Below are 5814 nucleotides of genomic sequence, written 5' to 3'. Positions count from 1 at the left end.
TTAGTATCAGCAGGATGTACATACTTATGTGTATACAAATTTAATCATGAATATAGGATAAATCAAATGAATGATTCCATATTTACAACAACACAAGAAAAGAATGACCATGTTCTGTATTTCAAACATCCACAAATAGGAAAATTATAAAAATACCAGGAAACAAACACTTTGAGGAACTCTTATGATACAAACATATAAGTCACAATTTATTCGATTAATTTCTACTGTGCAAAACAGACTTTAATGATAAGTTTATTACTCCCAAACACTTTCTTCATTGCTGCTTTTATATCTTTGTTCCTTAAACTGTAGATGAGGGGATTCAGCATGGAAATAAAAATGGTGTAAAATATTGATATTATCATATCATGCTCCAAAGCATAGTTGGATGTTGGTCTCACATACATGAATAAACCAGTACTATAAAAAATGGACACTGCAGTTAGGTGAGAGCCACAGGTGGAAAAGACTTTCCTCTTTCCTTCAGCAGAGCGTATTCTCAGAATAGCCAACAGAATAAAACCATAGGAGATCAGGATGGTTAGTATAGTACATATCTCAATAGAGCCAGCAAAGTAGAAGAGCAGAAGCTGATTGGGGCGAGTGTCAGAACAGGAAATTGCAAGGAGAGGAGGGATGTCACAGAAGATGTGGTTGATTATGTTGGATTCACAGAAGGATAGGCTGAAAGTGGCTGTGGTGTGTGTTACAGCATGCAGAATTCCACCAACACAGGAAGCCAAGATGAGTGGCACATAGACCCTGGGTGACATGCTCACTGTATACAGAAGTGGGTTGTAGATGGCCACATAGCGATCATAAGCCATGGCAGCCAAGAGAAAGCACTCTGTGGTTCCACAGGTTACAGCAAAAAACATCTGGGCTGCACAGGCCCCAAATGAAATGGTTTTCTCCCTTGACAAAAAGTCTACCAACATATTTGGAGTGATAACAGATGAATAGCAGGCATCTATTGAAGACAGTACACTCAGAAAATAGTACATTGGGTTGTGCAGCCGGGAATCCCCAATGACCAATACAATCAGTCCTAAATTTCCCATGAGAGTAAAAAGGTAAACTGCTAGAAACAGGAGGAAGAAGAAGATCTGCAGTTCAGGATTGTCAGTGAAGCCCTTCAACACAAATACAGTTACTTCAGTGACATTCTTCATGCTGAAATCTCATGGAACACACTTGAAGATGATCATAAAGTGATAGCAGACCCTAGTAAGAAAGAATGAACAGCACCATGACTGCAAGGAACAAGAACTGTGCCTATAGATGTGTATGAATATATTCTTTACAATGTAAAATTTCTCAGCAGCAAAAGACAATGTGAATCAACTTATCATTTCAATCACTGAGGAATCATTTGGAAGTTATGGGTGTTAACAAAGTAAACAAACTTGTGTCAGTTTCTTTAAATGATCAGGACTCATTGGTATTGTACTATTTAGTTCCCTTAGCTCTTTCCATATAAAATACCATTAAAGCAAAAATGTGTATGTTTGTTGAAAGATGCAGAATTCTGATCCTTTTCCAATATTATATATTATACATATTAAAAAATATATATTTGATAAATATATATATATGATAAGTGTATTTTGAATTTCATATATTCATAAATGTGTATTTGATAATTTAATATATATTTGATAAATATACATATTTTATATACATATATATATTTGATATCTACATACTTGAGATGTATGTCAGAGCCGAATTTTGGAATAGATTCAGAATTCTACATCTTTCAACAATTGCATTCAATGATTTGACATAAAACACTCATGTGAACAATCTATACGCTATTTTTTATTTTACAATACTAAAGTAAAAACAAACAGCTTTGTGTTAAATATATGGTGAATTAGTTTGCTTTTACAGAGTATTCTTTGGGGATAATATGCATTTAATCACACAGGATTATTATATTTTTTTCCGGTACCAACACTTTATAGTCCTGAATTACTCTTTAGAGTAAAAAAGCCTGGTGAATTTAGTTATTTGTGTAAAAGAAAAAAAATATATACACTATTGAAAATTACATTTCCATTTTCTGTTCCAGGGGGATTTTGCTTTGAGGAAATTGTTTTCAGCTAAGTTCTTCTTGAGACAGGGATGTCATCTATATGCTACAAAAATGTAGTATTATTTCAATACATCAATATTAACACATGTTCAACGGAATCAGTTACCAAGAGAAAACAAATATGATTCTTGAAGATAGTATAAAATCAGTTGTAAATTTAATTCAGATCTACCTCTACAAATCCAATCTCAATTGATGATAGAAATGGCAAATTATCTTGGGCTTCATCAGCAAATTCTAAATCTGAAAATGAAGAGAGAAATGATAATATCCATTCATTGAACCCTTCGTACAGAAACATTCTTTTGTGTATGTTATTTCACCTTTTGGACTTTCCCACATAATAATCACCAGAAGAAACAGTCAGTGCCTGATCTCCCTCCAGAGTGGATTCAATTGGCCACACTGTTTTCCTGTTTCCTATAATATTTTAACTTCACTGTGCCATTGGACTCTACCCCAAGCAACACCCTTCCCCAGGAAATTAAATCAAGTCTCAATTTTATGTTTTAGGATTTCTTAAGCCATTAAACCTAAAAGCAATGCTATGAAATAAGTAGCCATCTGAAAAGACTACAAGACTGTGTAGCAGGAATGTGACTTTTACTGTCCTTCTCCAACTCTATGAACAAAGAAGACCCCACAGAGTGGAAAATGTCCTATTTTCTTACCCTGTGTTGATTCATGATTATCCTTATTTTCAACTATCTTCCTCCATCATGAGCATGAAAGCACACAGACAGTAAGGAGCACACTTATTGTGTAGTAAACATAGATTCAATATTTTCCACTTTTCTTCTTTTCCAAGTAGTTTGGATTTAAATTTCTAGGAAGAACTCTTACCGCATTAGACATTAATGAATATAAGAGATCTCTACATGTGATAGTAAAGAACTGCTTATTACTTCTCCTTTGGTAACTTAAATGTCTAGTACCAAGTAACAGACTTTCCTTTGACAGCCTAAGTTCTAATGCCCAAAATACCCTTCATAATTTCTGAAATTTTCTCTTACCAAAATATCAGCAAACATAAGCTTGGGTGAATTGTAAATGTGGCAAATTTAAACTGTTTACATCCCCTGAAGGAACTGTTGAGGAAGCCCACAGAGATGTCCCAAAGGGAGTATGCCCAAATTATCTTCTGTTTCCACAGAGCAGTTTAATGATTCACTCATAACAAAGAGGAAATCATTCTAGCCGAGGGCCAAGCTGATGCTGTTTATTCAGTGAATAGTGGTCACCGTCCTGTGTTTTAAATATTTTATGTTTGTATTTCCCTAAATATTAGGGAACGTTGAACATCTTCTCCACACACCTTTTGGCCATTTTCTTCTTTGCATGAAGTATAGTCAGTTCCTTTGATAATTTATAAATAACTGATTTTGTAACAATTGAGGTGTGACTTTTGTTTATTAATTATTTATTTACTTATGTATATTTTTGTGGTGCTGGGGATTTAACCCAGGGCCTTACGTATTCTGGGCTAGTGTTCTACCACTGAGTGTCATCACAGTCCTTCCTTGTATGTTTGAAATAGTGTTCACAATAGATTGTACTTTGTAAATATTACATTTCATACCATTTTGTCACTTGCCTTTTCACTGTGCTGATTGCTTCTTTGCCTGGTAGAAGATTTTTAGTTTCATATAATCTCACTCAACTTTAATTTTTTTTGCTCGACTTTGATACAGCCACCAAGAAATTATGGCCATTTTGTTTTTGAGGGTTTTTTGTTTGTTTGTTTTTGTATTTAGGACTTAGGTTTAAATATTTAATTCATTTTAAGTTGATATACCTATATGGTATCATTAGAAAGTCTGACTACATTATTTTGCATGTGGATATTTAGATACACTAAAACCATTTGTTAAGGATACTATCTTTTGCCAAACTTGTATTCTTGAAACGATTGTTGAATATCAGTGGCCATATGTGCATGACTGTTTCTAGTTATGCTGATGGTGTCTGTTTCCCAAAATCTATTTTTCATGGCAGTACTTTATTTTAAAACTTCTTTGTTTTTGTTAATAAATTCATTTTCATCTGACACATGAAAACATAAACTTATACATATTAATTGGTATGTACTGCTCATGATATAATATTTAAAGCTGGTTAGACATTTATAGATATATATTTATATGTTTGTTTCAAATAACACAATGATCTCTTGTTCCACCCACGTTGCCCCAAATTAAAGCATTTCATTGCTTCCTCTGTGCAAATCACATTCCATTATGTACTTATATAGCATACTCTGTATACCTGCACCTGTTGGTGAGCCCTTAAGTTTCTTCCAGCTATGGCTGTTGTGAACAGTGGTGCCAATAACACTGGAGTGTAGAAGTCTCTTCAATCTCTTCTGATTCCATCCCCTTTGAGTAGGTACAAGGCAGAGGGATGACTACAGATCATTACAGATCTATATTTTATTTTGCCATAATGTATGTTCTGACAACATTCCACCAACAGAGTGCAATTCTTCCCTTTTGTTTATGTCTTTACCTGAGCTTGTTTTCATTTGTATTTGTTTTTCTTTGGTTTGTTGTTGTTTTTGGTAACCGTCCCTTTTAGTCCTTTGAGATGACATTTGATTATGGTTTTGATTTGAATGTCTGTCCCAGGTGATGAGTGATTTGAATACTTTTTAATTTTTCTGTTCTCCTTTTATGACTTTTTCCAGAAATGTCAAAGTAGATCTATCATGTATTTCTAGTATGGGTTATTTAGGACTTTTAGCTATTGATTTTTGACATTTTTATAGAGTCTGAACACTCACCCTTTGTCAGAAGCACAGGTTCCTTATATTTTCTTCCACTGCACAGGTTGTATCTTCACTCTGATGAGCATTTCCTTTACTCTGTAGAAACCTGTGGTTTGAAATCATTCTATTTATCTACTTATAATTTTATTTTATGCCACTGAGGTCTCCTTATGAATTCCTTTCCCATTTCAATGTTCTGAAGTATTTCACCTACGTATTTTTCTGGTAGTTTCTTATTTTCAAATCTCCCAATAAAAGTCTTTAATAATCCATTTCAAGTTGATTTTAGTAACTAAGGAGAGAGAGAGAGAGGACCAGTGTTGTCTTTTGGAATGCAGGCATCCACTTCTCCTAGCATTTTTTTGTCAAAAAGACTTTTTCCCTAATGTGTGTCCCTAGCACTTCTCTTGAATCTCATGTGGCTTGAGACATAGGAGCTCATCTCTTGTCTCTCTATCCTGTCCCATTGGACTGAGGATCTGTTTTTAGGCTGATATAGCTAATCTGATTACTGTAGCTTTGTAATGTATTTTGAATCAGGGAGCCTACTGACTTCCTCTTTGCTCTTCTTGGTCATGTTGGCTTTGGCTAGTGTGTGTGTGTGTGTGTGTGTGTGTGTGTGTGTGTGTGTGTGTGTTTCTGTATAAATCTTGAGCAACATTTTCTAGTTCTGTGAATCAGTGTGGTGGTATCTTCACAGGAATTGCCTTCAAACTAGGAATCATTTGGAATACATGGACATTTTAAGATTATTTATTCTTCCAGCCTAGGAATATGGGATTTTTAAAACCTTTTATTGTGACTTCAATTTATTTCATTAATATTTCATAGTATTCATTTTAGGGATTTTTTTCAATTTGCTTTTTTTTTCAAGATTTTTATTTATATTTGTTGGTTTTGTGCATGGTACTTCTATCTCATTTGCATTGCAGATGATTTCATTTGGTCA

At 34.1% G+C, this 5814-nt stretch overlaps 1 pseudogene across 1 annotated transcript; it reads right to left on the bottom strand.

The window, feature by feature from the left end:
- Nucleotides 1–224: 224 nt before the first annotated feature.
- LOC308641856 (olfactory receptor 5T7-like) lies at nt 225–1211 on the bottom strand (annotated as a pseudogene). Its single transcript has one exon. The product of its transcript is annotated as an olfactory receptor 5T7-like (transcript).
- Nucleotides 1212–5814: the final 4603 nt, after the last annotated feature.

This window comes from Spermophilus citellus (assembly GCF_964194105.1).
Source record: "Spermophilus citellus genome assembly, chromosome: 2".
NCBI classification, from domain to species: domain Eukaryota; kingdom Metazoa; phylum Chordata; class Mammalia; order Rodentia; family Sciuridae; genus Spermophilus; species Spermophilus citellus.
This window is presented reverse-complemented; position numbering and strand designations above follow the sequence as displayed.